Source organism: Martes martes, assembly GCF_963455335.1.
Source record: "Martes martes genome assembly, chromosome: 6".
Classification (NCBI taxonomy): Eukaryota; Metazoa; Chordata; class Mammalia; order Carnivora; family Mustelidae; genus Martes; species Martes martes.
The window spans coordinates 84,970,046-84,992,988 of NC_137893.1; the positions used below are offsets into that span (position 1 = coordinate 84,970,046).

Genomic DNA, 22,943 nt, shown 5'->3' on the forward strand with positions numbered 1-22,943 from the left:
AAGTTTAAAAGTAGTCTGGAAAGAGAACCACCTCATGGAGGCAAGAACATGAATGGCAAAGCCATCCCAACCACAGAGATTAGGGAAATGAAAGGCAGAAGACTGGGGTTCATTTCCAGGAACCTTACCACTAGTCAATACAGCCAATGTTCTGGACTCTGACCCCTTCAATTAGCATATTGTTAATACACTAGAAGGGGGGAAAAAGCCACCAGACACTAAATGTGATGAAAATGAAGGGAGCAAAAGACAAACAGGGTCACCACACCATAGGTCTGTCAATCTCAAAGTGAAATTAATTCCAAGACAGTGGTGGGGGGACTATAATTTCCATTCAATATTGAATAGAATGGAGGGAGCAGGTTGGTCACTGAAAGAGATCCAAGAAAAAAGTTGCTGCCTTTGCCAGCGTTAGCTCAATTCTAGCAGCTTTAGGGCTAACATTTTGAGGGTTGGAAAAGAAAAAACTGGATAGACCTTACACCTCAGTTCCTAATATTAATGGAGGAGTGGGACACATGGCCTCTCCAGAAGATCACGAACAAAAAGTCTTCTTTTTAAGTTGTTTTTTATTTATTTATTTATTTATTTATTTATTTGACAAACAGAGATCACAAGTAGGCAGAGGCAGGCAGAGAGAGAGAGAGAGAGAGAGAGAGAGAGGAGGAAGCAGGCTCCCCGCTGAGCAGAGAGCCCGACTCGGGGCTCGATCCCAGGACCCTGCAATCATGACCTGAGCCAAACGCAGAGGCTTTAACCCACTGAGCCACCCAGGCACCCCACAAACAAAAATTCTTTTAAAAGGATTTTAGGTAATGTAGGATTCTGTCTGATGTAAGAACAAAGAGATAATAATCCTTCTATCCCTGAAAAATCGGAGATGATGGCAAGACTTCCCATTAGTAATCTTGCCGAAAGATCCAACAAAAAGGATCTAAAACTGATTACTAAGCTATAGGGAAGAGGAAGTTCTGTGTCCAGTAGTTTTCTAGACTGCTCTTAATACTGGGTACATGGAAAACATTCAACAAAATATACTGTTTACTGGTTTAGTCTTCTAAGTCAATTTTTCTGCTATAGGGGTTTACCCCTCCCCACCACTTATACCAAATGATCCCTCTGGGAAAGCTCATTAGACTTACCAAAGAAGTATGCCTTTCAGTTAAAGGAAGTTAATAATTTTAATACAGCCTGCCTGTCTTTAAAAATATATAATACCTAACAAAATGAGAATTTACTAACGTATATACTCACAGAAAACAGGAATATAAAAAACTCTCCCAATTATTCAAAAATCACCCACATGCCTGACATTATTTCCTTTAGGACTCAATTGGGCAAAAATGATGGAACTACAACAGGCAAGTCTACTTTAAAATAATTACATTTGTACATAAATAAATTTTAAAAGATTTATATCGTACTTAACTTGGTGATTTGATAGTATGAAAGATTAAGACATATACAACTTTCAAAATTATATATTTTATTTTAGGTTGAAAGGCACAGCTTTTCAGTTTCATTCTGATGCATCCCTGATATGGATAAGTAACTGCTTCATATGTCACAAAAAAGAGTATTTTTGCTTCTCTTAAGCCCTGCTGTCTTGTAAGGAGGTTTACCTGAGTGCTCCCTGCACTGGACTGTGACCTCCCTGAGGGTCACATCTCTGGCTCCTCGAAGGCAAACTGCAGAGAACAAGTGTGCAATAAATACTGGTTGACTAAGTGAATGAAAAAAATGAACGAATGATGTTGCCAGTGTGTGTGAAACAATTCCCTTGATCTAGGGGTGAAACCTTGGCAGGGACATGGAGTGTTTTATAAAAAGAGACCTGAACACAGCAGAACTGCTCTAACAGAGAGAGACGACCTTGGAAGTTCTGAGGGAAAATCCTGGAGGAGAAGGCAGCCAACAAGATTGGGCACTGAGAGACAGAAGCACCCAAGGAGAAAATGCAGATAATAGGATGTGAGAAAGAGACTCCATTCCTCCATCCCCATGCCCTCCTTGGCCAGGTAATTCCTTTACTCTTCACTCACCCCATCTCCACTAAATGTCCTCAAGTACTGTGTCCTTCCTTTGCACTGCACTTACCACTGTTAGAATTTTACATTCATCTATGTGCCTGCTTGGTGACCTAGCTCCCTTGCTGGTCTAGAAGCTCCATGAAAGTAGGGACCTGCCTACTTGTAGTGCATCCCTGACTATGAAGTGCCCAGCACAGTGCCTCAGTCATTACATATTTCTCAATGAGTAAATGAAAACTAATGTCTAATTTGGATTTTTTAAGGCACTAATAATGGGATGAATGATGTTAAACCTTTCCTAATCTCTCCCAGGGAAAGCCTCAGAACAGTCTACATGGGTCACAAATGCTTCTGTTGGAAAGGGCTTTTCTGGAGGAACTGGAAACTGCTGAGTTTCACATCTGAGCAACTTGATACAGCACAAATTTAGCACATAAGGAGAAAGGAGACCAAGGCAGAGAAGCTGTAAAGAAGTTAAGTCCTGGGATTTTTCAGATATCTTAGGGGAAAGTTTTGGACTTTCCAAGACCAAGGAGCTGAGGGTTTGGGGCACTCTTACCTAGACTGCATGGAGTCAAAGACTCTAAGTGACTCCTGGGTTACACATTTATTAAACTGGACCCTTAAAAGCTCATTTAAAAACATGGAGATCTAGGCAGCAAGAATATTACCTATCAGCTTCAATGGAAATAATGACAACAAAAAAACTCAAAACTCAATAGAGGTTTAGATAGTAAATATAAGAAAAAAAGAAATTTTATGTTTTTGAGACTATTTCATACTCTTATAAATACTGCAAACTTACTACAAAGGGAATTTTATAAGAAATTATAAGAAATTCTGTTCTTACAAGATTATTAAAACACAATATCATAATAAAAGTTATATGACTCTTCTTAAACCTCATCTAGTCGTCAGACTAAATTACCCCAAGAATCTATCAATCAATCAATTAATTTATTAGCTATGTCAAGAAGCAGTCCTTGAATGCCAACTATGGGCCAAGCACTGCATCAGTAACAAGAAACCATCAGTTCTTCAGTCAGCCAAATGTAATTCCCACCTGATAACACATTTCTGTAGTTCTATAATATAACAGAAAATAACATAGTTATAGATCACTTCACTACAATTTTTAAAATTTTACTATGTATGTAACATAACGCAAGGTATGTGTGGGACAAAAGGATGGCTGAAACCTTCTCTGAAGAAGCTCTCTCTTCAATACATACCTTTTTAAATTTTCTAAAATAGTTTCTAAATAATCTAAGAGATTTATACTGATTAGCTAATTGGATGAAGGTTAAAAGGAAAAAAGTGAAGTAGACACATCATTTTTTTTACCTGTATTTACCTGTATTCTTTACCTGTATTTATTTACCTATATTCTTCTTAAAACAAACAGATGGTATACTTTGATGAAAATACATTCTTAATCATACTAATAAAAAGAAACCATAATGTATTGAACCTTTTCAGCTCTAAGAAGGTGAATCTCAGAGTAAAATCCTTGGACAAATATAAATTAAGATTTATGGTTAACATGATATATGAGTTACATGATTTGCCATAAAATGAAGAAGGAGCCAGTCACACATGTCATACTTTTCAGTGAAAAGCAATCTCACAACTATTAAGAGATTCATGACATGTCCCTCACATAGGTACCATAGACAACTCCACAAATCCTGCAAATGTTTTGTCCCCAGATCAAGGGACTTATCTAAACCACACAATGACTAATTCAACCCCTCTCAAAGGGATGAACTTTTCCAATAAAGAAAAATAAATTGAAATGCCAGCTACTTTAAATCAAGCACTTAACTAACGTGTTGCTACTTAAATTGCACAGATAAATATTCTGGCCTAAGTTCAAAGGAAGCATGAATGTAAATGGGGGTCATTATGAATGAGCTCTACTTGGAGAATGGCTTTAAGGTATACATTACTTTGCAGGACTCAAAAAAAAATCTTCTGGTTTTGCTTAGAACAGGGCTTGTATGTTGTTGGAAGTTACTGGAAAATCAACTATGCAGTCTACTTTCAACTGATACATGTTCTTTGCACATAATTCAAAACCCAGAAAATACTGAATTCACTGCCATGGCCACCACCTTGGGGTATTCCACAGCCTCCAAGACTTAAAAAAAAAATCCTAAAAGGAACGTTATTTCCAGAAATAATGGGCAGCCAGACCCTTGGCTGTAGTGAAAGTAGCCAGCAGGGTACATTCAGCTCCATTCTTGCCGTTTCCTCAGAGCCTGCCAAGTCTACCAATGGGCCAAATTAAGGCTGGTGAAGTTATAGACACGTTTTTCTTTTCAAATGGATTAGGAAGTTCCAAGATGTATTCATGTCCACATCTGAGTAACATTAAAGCTATGGGCGATGTTACTGGAGAGAAACAAAGACTTAAAAACAATACTAAGGATTCCCCTCAACCACCCACACACTGGAAATCTTTATTTAGGTAATGCCTTTTGATTTAATGAGCAACCTGAAGCCCTTTCTCCAGCACAGAAGTAGAATCTGCTGGTTAGCCATTCTTCTAGAAGAGACTGCTGCTCATCAGGCTTCTGTTTCTTTGCCTCACTGGTTACAAGACAATTTGACTCATGATGAATCACCCCTATCTCTAACTCACTACACCAGTGTTTGTTATGGTTGCTCATTACCAGCATTACTGGAGAGGAAGAGCATACAGAAACATAAAGATAAGTATATAACCCATTACGGGAGCTTCTCATGATTTGAGGTCAACAGTTACACGAAAAAGGACATTTAAAGTCAATTCACTTAAAACAGGGACCAAAATTTCAGAGTGAATGTGGGGGGAAAAAAGGAGTTTCATTAAGTTAAAAATATGTGAGGTCAAATATAAGCGTATTTTATCTTCTATCTAAGAAAATTTAAATAATAAATGCAACTCTGTGCTGACCCAAAAAGTAGTAGTAATAAACAGTTGTTTAATACCATTAGGTACAGTTCTTCTAACATTTCCTCACTAACTCTCGCAGCACAATTATAATGACAGATTCTTCAAAAAATACAGACATCACCAAATCTCCTTTAATTTTTTTATAATCAGATCCTTCTCTTAAAATGCCTACCATATCATTATTTTGGATTTTTCTCTTCATCGGTAACTTGCTGGTCTAACACTGCCAGATACCATTTGCCAATGCCTTTGCATGCAAATCTGGTGGTTCTTCAACATTATTTTTCTTAATTTCATTAAATCTTTATTTCCTGCATTTTTGCAAAATCTGCCATTTGACTCGGCAATTGAGGACAATGGTTTTACATCTTCCCAACAATCAGTGAAACACTGTAACTAACAGGGTGGGCAGGGATAGTATTCATCAGTGATGAATGTTTGAGTGGGAATTAATTTCACACGAGGACAGTTCATCAGTGCACATTTTTATATTATGATGACTTCTGTTTCCCTATGCAACCTTTGTGACTGCAAGGCATGGGATAATGTATTCAGATAACAAGGGGAGCCATATATGAAAGGCCACAGTCAGCATAGAAATGCTTTTGTCTTTGGGAACTAGAAAACTTTCTCAGAAGACTACAAGTAAATCTAAGAAACATCCCCTCACATTTTAATACTACCTGTCTGCATGCCCTATCATCATAGTATAAATAGACAAAGTATAAATAGTATGTATCCTACTCTTTGATAATGGAAATGATTTTATTCTGGCATCATTTGCTAATCACAGCAGCAAAATTAAAATCTTGACTTATTAATTTAAGCATCCAAATGTATATCTGGCAGCTGTAAGAACCTGGATCTACTGAGGCTACTAAGTGCTTTAAAAAGATTAAAAAATATGTAGCATATGGATATTATCCTTGTTCTATAGAGTGAGAGGGTGTGTGTGTGTGTGTGTGTGTGTGTGTGTGTGTGTGTTGATCACCCTGCAGGAAAAGCTATTACTTCAGAATCCTGAAGTCCAAAATAAAACAAAATTTTTTATCTTTGAAGCCTCACAAGAAAAGAAAGACAATGCCACAAGATGATAAACAGAGATGGGAAACAGAGATGGGAAAGACAGCACTGTGTGTTAAAAAAGACCTTTAGAGTCAGACAGACCTGGTCCTCAATCCCAGATGTTGTATTCCAGCTGTGTGATGGTAAACTCATTGTGATCTCCAAGTCCCACTTTGCCCATCCCATCCCACTTTCCCCATGTGTGAAATGCAAGGGTTGCTCAGCTCCCAGCCAAGACCAAATGAAATACTTAAAAGTGTCTGGAAAATTGTGGGCAGTACCTGTGTTATAAGCCATGGCTTAGCTGGATAAATATCTCCTTCTTCCAGGCATATGGCAACATATAAACCTCCAGAAGTCTCTGATGAGGCTCTACCTATATATAAAAACAAGGTGCTCTCCTATCATTGTGTGGAATTTGTCAGAACTCCTTGATAAAGTCAGTCTTATAAAATAAAGCTCCTCCCTCCCCAAAATGAGGGGCCAGACCCAAGCACATATCTGCTAAGCCTTACAAATAAGAAGTTATTTAGATAAGTGAATGGATTCTCTCTCAGTGACACTGTACAACACCTCACTTAGATCTTTCTGGCTGTGAGACCCTAGGCAAGGCTGAGCCTTCCTGAGTGTTTCTAAAATGAAAATAACCAAATCTATCTTCAAGAATTATTTTAAGAATTGAAAAAAGTAATTTATATAAAAGCACAGAGTACTCAGAAGGCATCCATCCTTATTAACACACCACATATAATGTCATTTTTAAAATAAGATATCAACAATTTATATTAAAAAAAAAAATCCCCAAACCTCTAGAGATCAATATGTGAGTCAGAGTCCTTCAGACCCACATTCCATAAGGTATATTTTAAAACACATCATGACAGCAATAAAACCCATTCCTAAGGTCTGTTCCAAAGATGTCACATCTATTGGTCATGTCTTCTCTAAGATGACAACATAAATAAAAAACTGATAAAACCAGGGGCTAATGGTCAAATAATGAGTGCTGTTCAAAGACAATGTTCACAATAATCTCTTAGTTGGTCAAGCAATGGAAAAGTCTGCAAACACTGCCATGCCCTTCTAGGTACGACACAGGCCATGGCGACAAGTACCATCAAGGCCGTATTTTCAGTTTCAATGAAACCTACACTTTTTCTTAGTTTGTTTTCTTTCCAGAATCGGGTTGCACACATAGGTTTACCTAAGTTTTATATTTAAAGATAAGCCCCAGGATCTGTTTTCAAGAGCTCTAAGAAAGCCAGGAAACAAGCTAACATCTTCTTCACAGTTAACAGGTCAAAAAAGAGTAGTTCTCTACAAGCACTGAAAAATGACAGTACTGGTCAAGGTGGGGGGGTCCACATAAAACAAAAATGAAGTAGAAAAAATACCTGAAAGTGAGCAATAATCATCCCTGTCCCAGCAGCAATAATCTCTAGACTTTTCTTCCTGAGTCTCTGCAAATCCCTGCTACTTTCCTGCCCCACCACTAGCTATCATACTGGACCAGCGAACTCCCCACCCATGCCTCAATCACCTATTTTTCTGAACATGAACCTGACCAACAGAATGTCACCAAAGACAACCACATAAGGCAAGTGCAATTATTACTGGCAGATCTTACAGGCACTACTTACCAGTCTCCAAGAAACAGTCAAATAGACTCAAACAGAGTCAGTCGCCCAGGATCTGCAACAACTATGCATATCCTGCCTCTCTCCACTCTACTTGAACCTCCAACGCCCCTTTTACCCCACAGCTGGTGTGGATTCCATAGGTCCCAAAGGAAACAGAACCCATCACACTGGTACTCACAGCCAGGGGCTGGATTTGTCCTCTCTTTCCTTCCTCCTGTCATGCAAAATGAAGGTGTCTCTCAATGCACTGGCTTTCTCTCTCCCTCCTCAATCTCTCTCTCCTGGACCCTTTCATTCAGCATTTAATGTGCCCTTGTACCTCTCATCCTTAAAGCACATCCATCTCTACCTTTCATCCTGTCTCTTTATATACCTTCAGAGCCAAGTTTCTCAAAAGAGTTATCCATTCTTTCTTTCTCCATTTGCTCACATCCCAGAGCGTTTTAAGTTCAAATCTTTTTAATTTAAAAAATGATGTTACAGCAAGCATAACAAAAAGTAAATAAAAATTGAACACTGTCTACTTTCCTTACCCCAGCTTTATTTTCCTTAAGTAATCAATATTGAAGTTCAATGTGTATCTTCCACACCATTCTATATGCTCCTATAAATCCATACAGACATTTATATACACATTTAAGGTAGTTTCCTTGTTGATAAAAGAAGTATTATAATTAACACAGGATCTGCAGCATGTGCTTTTCATCTAACAATTTTTATGGAAATCCTTCTAGGTCAATTCATGTAGATACAATTAATTCTTTTTAATTTACATGAATTCCCTTCTTGATGGGCATTTTGGCAGTTTATGGTTTTTTGATGCCTACAAATAGTGCTGCAATCAGCATCCTTACATACACATTTTCTTTGAATGGGTTTCACCAAGAGGAGAACCTGCCCCCTCAATGAGTATATGCACTTTACATCTCATGATCCATTATAAATTTATTTCTTTAACCAACTCTAACCTGGCTTCCACACCCACCACGTCAGCTATGTGGTGCAGGACGGCAAGGGGGTGTGCAGTGTACTCCATGTTGTTAAGGCCAAGGGATCCTCTTCCTTCCTCATCTACTTGATCTCTCAGGGACATCTGGCATCTTGACCTGTCCCTCCTTCCTGAAGCCACACTTTCCTGCTTGTACTTCTCCTGTTGGCTACTCCTTTCCCATTTCCTTTGTTGGCGTCTCCTCTCCCATTTGATCAAGTTCTGGAGCACTCAAACTCAGTTCTAGGTCCTCTTTTCACCTCCTGCACTCGAGCACATTCTGTCTCTTCTGAAGCTAATAAACTCCCATGGCTTCAAATACCATGCTCTAAGACAACAACTCTTAAATTTCTTACTTCCAACCTGGACCTCCTTTTTCAGCTCCTACCCTGTATATGGAACAACACTTACTGGAAGTCTCACAATCTAAACACATCTCAAATCCATCCACTTCTTCCTACCTTCCCTGCCACATTCCTTACATAAGCAACCACCACACCTCTCCTAAACTATAATAAAGGCTTCCCAACCCATCTCCCACCAAGTCAACCTACTTCCCACAAAGCAGGTCTTCAAAAAAATTCAAAAAACAGATCATGTCACATCCTTGCTTAATCCCCTCCCCTGGGACTACACATTTGCTAGACCACAAACTCCTTTACATGGCTCTGCCAGTCCCAAACAACCTGGCCACCACCTACCCCTTCTCTCTACCTCACCACCACTCTCCAGCCACAGTGACTTTTTTTCATGCCCTTAAACAGGTCATCTCTTCTCCCTCAAAGCTTTCCTGTCCTTGCTCCAAACGCTTTCCCAATTCCCTGGCTTTTGCTTTGCCTACTTTACTGCTCATCATCACGAAGGTCTTTACTTAAATAGCACTTTCCTTAAAGGACCTCCCCTGACTCACCCAGCTGAAACTGTGTTCCTCTGCTATACCTCCAATGCTCGCTTATGTTTTCCTTCTTTGCCTTTATCACAGCTCCCTTTACTTCTAATTATTTTGTTTAATATCTGACTCTCCTGCTAAGCTGTAAACTCCACAAGGGCAGGGATGTGTGTTTAAGGCTCTCCACTGGAGCTCTACTACCTAGCACGGTGCCTATCATGTAGCAGGCACTTAATAACTATCTGTTGAATAAATGAGGAAAACATACTTTTATTTCATTTGGGGAGATTAGGGAAGATTTCCTAGAGGAAATGGCACTTCAGCTTACTGCATAAATGGACCAGATTTCAGTTGCTAGAGATGAAAGAAGAACATTTCCAAAAGAGGAAACTGCTTGAGATCAAATGTTTGATACTAGTTAGAGATTTTGTAATCTAAAACCCAACACAATCCTGTCACCACACATAAAATAAAAAACTCACTATATAAAAGCAGAGCAGATGAAATAGCAAGAGTGTCACCATTTGTTTCCTAACTTCTAATTCTACAACTAGCTCACACTGACTCCCTCACAATTTCTGTCCACCAATGTCCACCTCCTGGCCATCTAGGTTCCAAACTTTGAAGCTCTCTTTGCCTCAACTTTTTGTCATTATTATTCCATATTCAACCAGTCGTTGGCTTTGACTGGTTTTTCCTTTTTTTTTTTTTAAAGATTTATTTATTTATTTATTTATTTGACAGACAGAGATCACAAGTAGGCAGAGAGGCAGGCAGAGAGAAAGGAAGGGAAGCAGGCTCCCTGCTGAGCAGAGAGCCCGATGTGGGGCTTGATCCCAGGACCCTGAGATCATGACCTGAGCCGAAGGCAGAGGCTTTAACCCACTGAGCCACCCAGGCGCCCCTGACTGGTTTTTCCTTTGAATGTCTTTCACAGCTATGCTCTTTCTCCATTTAAACAAAGACATCTTATTCAAGCCCCCTTCACGTGTGGAATTACCACAAACTTTTCCAATCAGGGCTTCTCATCCTTGGCACTGTTGACATTTTGAGTTGGATAATGTTTTGTCATAGGAGGCTGTGCTGTACACTGCAGGGTATTTAGAAGCACACCTCTTACCCCTAGATGCCAGTAGCACCCTGCCCCTCAATTGTGACTACCAAAGATGTCCCCGGAAGTTGCCAAATGTCCCTTGGGGCGGGGGGGGGGGGACAAAATTGCCCCCAGTTGAGGATCACTTTCCTAGTTGACATCACAGAAAAAGCCCACTAAGATTACCCAGTCAAAACTCAACCCATTCTTTTAGGCTAACTCAAATTTCATCTTTTCGATGAAAATATGGGTGCTTATCAACAAACAGATGCACGGTTGTTTAACTTAACAAATGATAAAAAATCTGTACAATAAAACAAATGAGAGACCACAGTTTGCTTATCAGCTTGACAAAAGATTAGAAACAATGATAATGCTCATTGTTGATAAGGACAGGGAGAAACAGGTACTATCATATACTCCTGGTAGGAATAAACTGGTATAACGCTTTTGGATAGCATTTACCAATAGTTTAGCATTTTATGATGATCATATCCTTTAACTCTGCCCAGGTGAAGAGATAATCAGGTAAGTATGCAAAGACTGTAGTGTTCTATAACAGTAAAACTAAAAACATCCTAAATCCCTCAGTAGGGCACTGTTAGGTAAACAACAGCATATTCAGAATATTGTGCTATTCAAAAAGATAAAGCAAATGTTTACGGACTGACATGGAACAATAGTCACAGAGAATATAAATATATATGTGCAAGGTTTCAAAATAGTATATACTCCATAATACCACTTTTATAAATAAAATGCTTATGTATGATTAAACATAGAAGAAAGACTAAATGTATATTTGTCAAAATATTAACAAAATGTCTATCCTCAAATCATATTTTAAACGTATTAGAGGAACTATTAGATCTCCTTTGAAAATCTCTTGGTAAAATCTAGTTTAGGGAATCTGTGCTTTAAATTTTTCAGTTTACTTAAAGCAGGCTTACACATTTATTTACCACCTTTATTTCAGGCAAATAACCTGAGTTGGAATATTCTGTTCTGAGCGACATTTTGCCCTAGAGAAATCAATGGTAAAAAGGAAGTTTACAGAGAAAAATATATTTTTGTGCATGACAGCTTACCGGTGTGATGCACCCATGAATCATATTGAAAATACGTCCCTTGAAATCAAAGAAAACAATATGTTTATACAAAGAATGTGCCCCAAAGTTCCCCAATAAAGGAAAGTGTTTAATCAAAATATTTGTTGACAGCTGGTTAGTGCTGATTCTAAAGTAGAAAAGAAAATCAGTGTCATTGTAGTCTTTTGTTTTGTGTACAAGAGCCGAATATGCAAATTAGTCCAAAATGGAGACTCATTATCTGTTTTACACTTTGTGATTTTAAGCACTGTAGGTATATATACACACACACACATCCAGAATACACATATATCTCAACAAACCATGCACATCATCTGTTCAGAACTGAGAAACGCATGCATGCTTCTACAACATTAAATGGAAGGCAGATGGCAGGCACTGATCAACAGAAATAAAATAAAATCCTTCTAAATCCTACTCCCTCTCACATTCCTTCTAATTTTTTTCCTTAGAAAAATATCAAGCAGTTCTTCATTACTGTTGATTTGCAACTTCAAAATTACAATAGGCAATGCAAAAGAGGATTTCAAAGAGTGAAAATGTCTTTTGGCACAGATTCTCTTTCATAGTCTTGGACAGGAGATAACGCTAACTTTGAAACTCATAGCATACTGTAGTTTTATCAGTATCTAATGTGTAAATTAGCTCCTTCTGTAACTGGAGCTTTAGCTTTCAAAATACATAATTACTGATCATTTTAGTCTGCATCACATTTCTTGTGCAGGGTGAAAGAAGTAAAACAGCTGTTACATCCTAATAGCTTCATAATGTGCAGAGAATTTCTAGGACTATTAGAAATTAAACCTACAGCTTCCTATCAGGCAGGACATATTCATGTGTATATATGGCCCACATTATTTGAAAGAACAATTATGAACTTATGAAATTATAATTTGAGACATAATGAAGTAAGACTGCTAAAGAAAATATTACAGCTCTTAAATGGGGTCAAAGCTGCCAGGCCACCCCGATCAGTTCCCTCACCTTTCCTCACATCCATCAAGTCCTCTGGGCTGAAAGAAGTCCAAGTGTTCATGCTACCACCATTCCTTGCAGGGATCGAGCCCTCCATTTTCATATTGGGAGATGAATTTTTAGAAGGTGAACCAAGTCTGGCATGCTGCCCAGAATTTCTGGCAGCAGACAAGCAATCTGGTTTCACTTCTGGTCCGTTCTCCCCTGAGCCAACCTTGTATCCACAGAAAGCACCCAGATCTAGGGAACTTGTATCGTTTATTAGGATCACTGAGAAAGCTCTGATGGTTTTATTAATCATGGGACTTGTACATACAGTCCTCTATGAGCATATTTTCCATGGAAAGAAATATTACAAAATCTTATTTCCTAGTGTCTCCTTCTAACGCTGGGGAAAAAAATAGCAGTGTTAAAAGGATTTTTCCAGAAAAACAATTATTCAGGCACCTTCACTCAGGAATGTTAGAGGGCTAAAGCGATTCAACAACATATCTGATGAGCAACTACTACCAAAGGAATATCAGTAAGGTCTAGGGATGACAAAATAATTAGAGAGGCACACAAGATATATTATATAATTAATGGCTAAATTAGGTGACTTAAGCTATAAATGCTAAAAGTCAGAGCAATCACTGCTAGGCCGTGTGGGGTGAAATGCTAATATACACAGGCCTAACTCTCCATGGAGACAATTATTAACTACTTCACCAATATCTTCTTTAGATTACCATTTCCAAAGTAAACAGGATCAGAAATGACTACGTATTTCACAAATAAATCTGTGTCTAACTTCTTTTTTCTGACCTCGAAGATCTGAGGTCTAACTGTCCTTCCCTCTTCTTGATCTTTCAAAAAGAAAAGTCAACGAAGCTTTACTCCACTGATAGCATTTTCTGATTCACTCTGGAAGCTGTGTAGGAAGTCCTGGAAACTCTGTCCCACCATTTCCAATCGTAGTTCCATAGCTCACCTACGCTGGAGGCCCCTCACTCATATTAAGGAGCCCAGAGTCCCAGATGGCTTTGTATTTTATTCCTCCCTTGTTCTCTACTTGACAGACCCACAGTCCCATGACCAATAGTTCAAACTCTGGCTTTCTGGTTCAGGATTTCCTAAGTTCCTAAGTAAATATTGGGAGAACTGCAGTACAAAAACAGGTTCCAAAAGGAGATCTCAAATAGGAAAACTGATACACTAAGGTCAATTTCCTTACCGGTGGCATGTACTCAATGATGAAATACCTATGGAAATGCATTTTTTTCTAAGCAAAAGATACATTGACTCAAATCCTGGCTCCAAAACAGGAACTTTCTCTCTGCTTCTTGCAAATTTTTACTATTCTCTGAATATTATTTGTGAAAACTAACCTAATTTACAGTTCTCCCCATGGAGTCTTCTAATCTTGTTGAAAGAAGTTTAAAAAAAAAAACTAAAAAAAAAACCTTTAAATAAAAGCAAGTCCCAGATACCTGAAACAGTTCTACCAGGTCATATAAAGAAGAGGATTGTCATTCATGTACATGTCTCAGAGCTTAGGGAGGTATGGGAAGGTAAGTGGTAAATGGACGATTTCAACTGGTGAGACAAAATAAGTCATTTTTAATAAGAACCAAAGATGAAGTTAGGGAAGAAGAAGGAACCAATGATGGAAGAGTTTTGAGAAAATAGTTCAGGTTTGGCCAAGTCCAGTGCAGATTCTGCCCTGGGCAGGTGTCCTGCATACATAGGACATCCTTTCTCCTTTTGTTTGCCTGCTCAATCCCTTGGTCCTTTATTACTCACTTCAAATCTTCTCTTCTGTAGGAACCCCCACAGCCATGCTCCTGCATTACTTATATATTCCCTTATTATTGCACCAACGATATTTTACTTTATCAGTCCCTAGAAGGGGAGCAGAGTGTGTCCTGTTCATCCTTTTATGCCTGACACCTAACCTAACCAATATAGCAGGTGTTCAGTCCATGTTTGTTGAATCAATGTCCACAGGACAAAATGCTGTAAATAACAGAGTAGCACTGAGGAGAGTGAAAGCATAAGAAAAAGGATTCTGATGCTCACCCAGAGAGGTGCTGTCTGAACTTGATCCTGGACCTAACTGCTTGGGAAGCAACTATTAGCAGCACCAAATATAGTGCTTGCCCTTCTAGAATGAAAAACAGGCAACGGCTGTTTGTGGCAATAATAACAGGTCGTTAGTGTTATTAACATCATCTCATACAATAGGCTTATTAAAAGACACTAATTTATATTCTAAAATTATAAAATAAAATGCAAAGGAAAAGGACAACCCTGTTCTGTTTTCTCATATTCCAACTCCTCCACTGCATACACAAAAGTTCAACGTGTTATTACCCTTTAAACAAAATGAAAAAAAAAAAAAAAAAAAAAAAAAAAAAGCCTGGATGCAATTGAATAACTTAAGCACAAACAGCCGAGTCTCAAAGGTCTTACTGAATATAAAACACAGCGGGTTTTTTGGTTTTTTTTTTTTTTTTTTGGCCTAATAAGAGGATTGCAGGTGAAATAATAAATAGAAAATTTCTAAAAAAAAAAAGTAAAACAGCAATTCAGGATGTGAAGAGAGCTCATGAAGAGAGACTCCATAATATATAAAATATGTTTCTAAATACAGTGGAAGCAAAACAAATCAGGAGTTAAGAACATCAGGCTCACTATGTAATAATAAAGTCCAAAATGATCTTATTAGGAACTAAAGGGCCGGAAAATTCAAAGCTCTATTGACAAACTGACAAAACACACCTAGATAAAGGATTGCTATACTCCCTTTGGAGCATTTTAAAAGTGCAAACTTCCCAATTGCTCCTTGTCCTCATCCTCCCCATCCACATGGCCAGCAGCCTGGTGTTGGGGCAGCTGTGCCCAGTGCCAGCAGAGCAGGCTGCAGCTGCTCTGCTTGGGGCATCTCTGCCGGGATTCTGGGAAACTGCTGTGGCCCAAGAGGCAGCAAGAGCTCCTTCAGGGCTGCAAGTCTCCTCCCGCACCACCCCAGAGCTGATGCTTTACCTCACATCCTGCAGAAGCAATGCAGGATTGGGATGCTAACTGTGCGCTCTGAGGGACCTTCTCTAAGGTCTTAGCTTCTCTAAGGCTCAATTTCCTTGTTTGTAAAATTAGGTGGTTAGTAGCATTTCTCTCCCGGAGCTATTTTGAGGATCCCACAAGGTAATGATGTGTCTGGTGGGAGACAATGCTCAATCAATGTTAGACCGTCCCCGTCCTGTCTCTCCTGAGCTCCTGTAATCCTGTCTTTTCCTCATTTTCCTTTCTTCTGTTCCTGATTCTTTATAAATACTTAGTGGCTCATCCCCTTTGAGTTCCTCTTCCATTTGGTTCAAAATTCCAAAGGAAGATTTAAATTAAAAAGAAAAAAACCCTTATTTGTATGAACCTGCCTAATTGTACTACAGAGGCCCACATATGTGCTACACTTTGTAGATGAGGAGTCAGGAGCCAGCTAGTACCTGCATGTACATCTCCGGGCTTCGGACGTAATTAATGCTTCCCGGGAGCTGAAAGGCTTAACTGGTACAAATAGTTTCACGTGTTATTTCACAAATCACAGACTTCAGAACAATTGATATATAAATACGGTTTGATTTTTTTAAAAAAAGGCAATTTCAACCTCTCTTTGGCCTCAAATAAAATTGTTATGATTTAGTGACACCATGTGGCTACATTTTGCTTTGCATTCTTGGAAGAAAATGTTCCTCCGAATGCAGGGTTGCTCTATGCTAGTTCAATCATGACATCAAAGTTGTAGGCAGAGGTACAATTCAAACTAAGTATGAACGAAAATGATTACTTTTTTAATGTGAAACTATTCCTTTTTCCTTTACATCTGAATAAGGCATTTCTTGAATTCTGAAGACGCCAATCACATAAAGAAAGTAAAGGCTCAGCATAATTCTAGCTACAATTCTAAAGCATCCTGGTGAGCCAATGAATAATGTAGAAGCGCCTTCCTTTAAAAGTAAATAAATATATCAATGCCCGGTTATGGGGGCAGGGGAGAACAAGAGAAAAAAGAAAGGAGACACATAGCTATTGTACAATGTGAATAAGGTTGGCAAAGAATGCTTCCATAAATAGCAATGTTTATTTTCTCATTTGTTTTATGTCCTGTAGATCTACAGCACTGTGTAGGTACTATAAGCTAATGAAGATGGGTAAAAAAAAAAAAAAAATTATACTGCTCTAATGATGGCAGGGATGAGGAGGGACCTGGAATGTATGGTAGCAATAAAAGAGATTAAAGTGCCCTATACCAAAACACAGTACAGTTTTAGTATTCATCTAATGAGGCCTCCTACAGGAGACCCATTACTCCCGAATAACAGTCAAAGTACATCAAAGAAAGGCTAAATATCTAAAACAATGACCAGGAAATAGCACTCCTCTCACTCAGTCAAAAACACCATCTCCCCTCTTGTGCCTTCCCAGACCACCTATTGAAAATATCCACCATCGCCCCCCCACCCCGCCTGGACCCGCGCATGGCCCCCCATCAGTCCCTATCATAGCACCATCTTCACAACACTTGAAAGGACTTGATGCATTCTTCTTACTTGTTGAGATTGGTTCCTCCCAGATTCCATGACAGCAGAAACGGTGTTTATCTTCTACAGGTGTTGTGGCCTGGGTATCAAGTACAATGTATAGCACAGAGTAGGAGCTTATTTTGGATGAGTGAGTGATGAATGAATGAACAACAGATGAATACATGAAGAAAAACCTATTTCCTTAGCTGGTGAAGCATGCCTAAATTTCTTGTCGTACGTGAGAGTAGAACCATACTAGTGAGATGTTTATCATCATTTATGGCCTCTAATGTGACCACTGAGACCAGAAGACAGGCTGGCAGATGCTTTATAACACCCTTTCTTTTCTCCATGATGCATTTGGCACATTATAATATCTCATTCTAAGAAAAGAAAAAAAAGGAGGGAAGGGAAACTACAATAATTAAAATACTTTCAGCTATAGGCAAAGAAATCAGTGAAACAGAGTATATGCTAGAATTTAGCATATGATAAATATGATTGTTCACATTCGTGTGGTAAGGAACATTACTAAATAAATAGTCTTCATCAACTGACTATCCTTACCTGAAAACACACACACAAAATGTTCTGGCTGAGTTACACATCTAGATATAAAGACAAAAATAATAAACAGTAGAAAAAACTTCTAACATGCTGGAGTGCAAAATATCTTTCTAAACATGATTGCAAACGACCAGAGATCAAAAAAAAAAAGATGAAGAGATTGGACTACATATTTTTAAAAAGTAAAATTCCATATGGCAAAAAGTACCAGTAAAACACTAAAAACTAAAAACAAATTGCACAACACATGACAGGCAAAACGATGGCATATCTATATCTATATCTATCTCAGTGTGTATATATCAATATATCAAAATAAAGTTCTGATAAATAGAAAAAGATAATTGCCTCAGGAGAAAAATATGCAGAAGACTAAAATAGGCTTTTCATAAATGAGAAAGAACAAATGGTCATTATTAAACAATACTATACCTCATTGATGATAAATCTAAATTAAAATAAGGGCTTTTTGTGTGTGTATGTGTTTTGTTTTGTTTTGTTTTGTTTTTTAAACAAATCACAGCTCACATTGGCAGTGTTGACAAGCCTGCATTGGTTAGGGGCTCAGAGAAAGAGCATTTTCATGTGCTACTGGTAGGAACTGGATACAACCTTACCAGAGGACAAGTTTTACTGAGATTTAAAAATGTCCCACATTATAATTTGATAATAAAAATGTCAAGAACAAGACATTTCCATGATGGTAGTTAAAAACAAAAGGAAAGGCAGAAGCCTAGTCTTGTGTGAACAGTGGCCATCCCTCCCATCCCTTGTCGTCAGTGAGTGCTCTCCAGTCTCTGCCCAGCCCCTGCAGCAAAGGTGTCTGCTATCTACTCTTTTCTTTCTCTCTCAACAGGCACACCCTGAGGGCTGCACTTTCAGGTGGGATTCCTTTCCTCAACTCCCGGGTTTTGCCCCACAATTACTTTTCTTTTTTTTTTTTTTTAATATTTTATTTATTTGACAGGCAGAAATCACAACTAGGCAGAGAGGCAGGCAGAGAGAGAGTGGGAAGCAGGCTCCCCGCAGAGCAGAGAGCCCGATGTGGGGCTCGATCCCAGGTCACTGGGATCATGACCTGAGCCGAGGGCAGAGGCTTTAACCCACTGAGCCACCCAGGCGCCCTCACAATTACTTTTCTGATTTCAGCTACCAGCCACCTGCGGGCTCGGAAATCCACCTCCACCCCTCACACCCATATTTTCAAGTCTCCTATTTCGGCAACATTATATGGCTCCCAAATTACCAGCACCTTGTTGAGAAGCAGCCAGACAGTGTTTTAAAACACCCCCAGGGCACTCCGTATTTGCCACTCCCTATTAGTATTTTTTGTTCAGCCTTGGGCTCCAGCATCCAGGAAAGCCGTGGAAGGCAGTGGAAGGGCTTGAAGAGAGCTTCCTAGATACACAAGACAATGTAAAGGTGAAGCAGAAATGGCCCTTTCCTAAGGAAGAGAAAGCTGCTAAGACATAACATGATTCTGAGTACTTAAGAAAGATTATACTAACACCAACAAGTCCATTTTCTTCATCCCCAGGAGGGGGCTGAGTGGGGTGTGTTATTAGTCTAGGCTTTTGGCTACATAGAGCAGTTCCCAATTAACCTCCAACGCATTCCTAAACCGGACCCAGGAAGACAGAGCAGATCATTTCTGTCCATTCACTATTACAGCTGGAGCAATCACTCTCGCTTTGAAGCCTGACGTTATCCTATCTATTGCCACTGGATAATGTCCACTACCTTAATGAGGTGAAGTGCGGGCTGAATTACATTCTACAGATATATAAATGGCCAATTGTACACCATGTATATTTTGCTACAATAAAAAAAATGTTTTACCAAATTACAACTGTTGGGAACACATCACTAGGCAGGTTATGAAGATGGAGTGTACTGTTTAAGGCATGTTTCAGACTGCTATGTATTGATTGGCAATCTGGAAACATGTCGGGGAGACTAGGCTCCTGAGGTCAGGAACAGTTTCCTCACAATGAGCGCCACCATGGCCAAAGATGATGGCAAGAATGACTCTTTCTCTGAAGGTCAAATGCCAGTGGAGAGTCTCAAAATCTAGAAAAAAATAAAAATAATAATAATACCAACAATTTTAAAATAATAAAAACCACTAGTGACTGAGCCTCTACTTTGAGCCAGGCACTGTACTCAACGTTTGTACACACACTCTGTCATCTAAACCCTCCATGGCAGACTCCTAAATGGTGTTGTTATTTCTGTTTTTCCTGGTGTAGAAACAAGGGCTTAGAGAGGCACAACTTCACTAAGATCACCAGGACAGGATTCAATGAAACCAGAGAGTGAGAAGAGCTCTAACTCCATAGACCATGGGGTTTTCTTTTTTTGTTTTTTGTTTTTTCACGACATAGTGCTGATGTACATGCAATCCAGCCAAGACTCAAGAGAAAGCTAGGTAATCTCACACTCCCCAACTCACAGTGTCGCTCACTCTTCTCTTGTAAATAAATTTGATGTCATCTTTCCTTGATACACGATACATCCTTCAGAATTAACCTCAAAATTCGGCTTCCTCATGAAAATATAGGAAATTACCTTTGCAAACGATGTACCTGAGACCTTTCTAGGACGGATACACATTTTAACAAATACATGGATCAAAAGTACCAATGAATATATACACATATTAATGCTGAATCGGTCTCTCCTCATTATACAGTCCGTGCCTTGCCCCCAGGAAGCCTGTGCTAACATTTATAGAGCACCTACTACACACTAGATCATAGCCTGAGTACCACGCAAGAATACTAAAAGATCACAATCTCTACTCCTTATTTCCAAGAAGTTGTAATTTTAGTATCAGAGGCAAGACAAATACTCAAAGGATACTGAAAAACAAAGGTGACATACAAATGTACACATTAACTAAATAAGGCAAAGACAAAGAATGTATATGTGCCCAGTGAAGTCCATGGAAAATGTGTATTTAGAACAATGTTTAGACAGGCAATAAATGATTGTGAAGATAAAAAACACCAAGCCTAGGGGAGCCTGGGGGGTCAGCTGGGCAACCAACTCTTAGTTTTGGCTCAAGTCATGATCTCAGGATCATGAGATCAAGCTTTGTGTTGGGGTTTACACTCAGCATGGAGTCTGCTTGAGACTCTCTCTCCCTCTCCCTCTGCCCCTCCCCCTGCTCATGCTCTCTCTCTAATAAATACATAAATAAATAAATAGTCTTTTTTTTTTTTAAGACTTTGTTTATTTGACAGAGATCACAGGTAGGCAGAGAGGCAGGCAGAGAGAGAGAGAAGAGGAAGCAGGCTCCCTGCTGAGCAGAGAGCCTGATGTGGGGCTCGATCCCAGGACCCTGGGATCATGATCTGAGCTGAAGGCAGAGGCTTTAACCCACTGAGCCACCCAGGTGCCCCAAATAGTCTTTTTAAAAAAGAAAAGAAACACCAAGTACAGGACATCCTTGGAAAATCAACTGAGACTTACTCTTAGGTTCATTCTAAATACTACCAAATCCCAACCGTTTACAAAAGGCAGAGTTTATAAAGGAATGTAGTAATATAAGTTAAAGTGGTTATAAATCTCTTTAATTTTATTTCTTAATATGGCTATCAAGACTCTTTCCTTTTCTTGTTGTCGCTATCTCTAACAGCACCTTTGTGTGTATATATATATATATATATATATATTTTTTTTCTTTTTTTTCTCCACCAGGGTTGGGAACTGGCTGTACCAAAACCAATATGAGCATTTTCAATACACCGACCTCTACAAGACATAAAAGTTACATCAACAAAAGCAAAGCCACATGGTAGAGACAAAATAACAAAAGGGAAGTATAAATACTGCCCATTAATAAATAAGGGGACGTATAGTGTGTAAAAGCCAGAGATCATGACTGAGGGCACGCATCCCCCTCCATATGGTGGGGGTTTTTGAGTGGGTAAAGCTCACAGACTCTGTCATGGCTAGTATTATATTCATGGTGATTTGTTCTAGGAGCCATGTTCCTCTTGTTTCAAATTGCAAACACACAGTCCTTCAGTCCACATCAGATGCTTTGGTTGCTATGCTGCTTATTTTCTAATCCAATACAATCATAGTAACATGAGTCAATGCAGGCTCAATCTCCTCCTACAAGATGGGGCCCCTGTGTTACTCTCAAAATATCCCTAGGCAGCTCTGAGACACAAAATCTTCACTCAATTTCTTGTCCCTCTCATTTTAATCCATTCAAAACTCCTCTGATAAAAGAGCCACTGCCAGACCTGCAACACTTTAGTCTTTCTTTGGGGAAATGAAATTGATTTTCTTCATTTTCACACCCAAGGATCCCTGGGTAACAATATTGTGTCCAGCCATACCCATAATAAAAAAAATGTAGGCAACATTCTTTACTGTACTGGAACGCTGAAAGGTTTTGTGGAGTTCCTTTGATGGAGGTAAGAATTCAGCCTGATGCTGTTAGAGTGTAAGTTTACTAGGTATAAGGGTGTCTTCTGACCAAGAGACCAAGTGCCGCAGGGCATCCCCATCTGCTCCAAATCAGCCACAGTGGGAGATCAGCTGGGGTCATAGATGAGGGTGGGGACAGGAGGGGGTAAAGAGGCCAGACCCACACTGTCCCTGGTTTACACCCACCATACACCTTTTCTTCTCCTCTTGCCACACCGGTCTAGATGAACCAATCATTCTCTGCCTTTGCTCTTTTGACTTTAAGATAAGGAACACCAGAGGGCAATTTCCAAGAGGAAAATTACAACAGGAAAAACAAAACAAAAACAAAAAAAGAAAACAGCAAAATTTCAGGCCCCTCTAACTATCTTTCCCCTCCCAAATTCATTAATTGTATAGGTTTTATAGAATTTCAGAAAGTTTAAAAGATGGTGTAAACCTTCTGAAATTCTATAAAATCTATATAATTATAGGTGTGTGTGTGTGTGTGTGTGTATATATATACACACACATATATATATATACACAAACACACAGAACAGTAGCTCACCAACAATTTTTTTTTTTTTAAGATTTTATTTATTTATTTGACAGACAGAGATCACAAGCAGGCAGAGAGGCCAGGAGAGAAGCAGGCTCCCTGCTGA

At 39.0% G+C, this 22,943-nt stretch overlaps 1 protein-coding gene across 2 annotated transcripts in view; it reads right to left on the minus strand.

Annotated features, from left to right (window-relative positions):
• BTBD9 (BTB domain containing 9) overlaps window positions 1-22,943 on the minus strand; it is a 411,032-nt gene that overhangs the window by 329,748 nt on the left and 58,341 nt on the right. The gene's annotated exons all lie outside the window — the stretch shown is intronic.